Source organism: Trachymyrmex cornetzi, unplaced genomic scaffold (genome assembly GCF_001594075.2).
Source record: "Trachymyrmex cornetzi isolate Tcor2-1 unplaced genomic scaffold, Tcor1.1 scaffold670, whole genome shotgun sequence".
Taxonomy (NCBI): domain Eukaryota; kingdom Metazoa; phylum Arthropoda; class Insecta; order Hymenoptera; family Formicidae; genus Trachymyrmex; species Trachymyrmex cornetzi.
In genome coordinates this window covers 74,621-74,987 of record NW_017299993.1, presented here as the reverse complement: position 1 = coordinate 74,987, position 367 = coordinate 74,621, and positions in this window count along the sequence as shown.

The window sequence follows — 367 nt, the reverse complement described above, 5'->3', positions numbered from 1 at the left end:
CGAACTAAATTGAGTTTTCAAAAAGATTCCGATCATTTCCTAATCGAGATATTATTTCCAAAGTGCCGTCATCGATAGTTTGGCGCGCGGGGAGTGTTCAGTGGGGCAAGCGCTCCGCTCACCGTCGCGAGCCGCTAAACTCGAACGGCGCGGCGCGCCTGCTAGGCCGTCCCTGCTCCTTGCGGCCCACGCGCCGTGCGCTCGGTGGGCCGTACCTTCGGCAATAGGGAGTTTTTGCAATACCGTTTATCCAGGTACGGTGAACGTTAAGGTCAGGTTATCTTCTTCTTAACAATTAATTAAGAAAAGGATAACATGGCTTTAGCGTTCACCGTATCTGAATTCACGTTATTGCAAAAACTCCCTA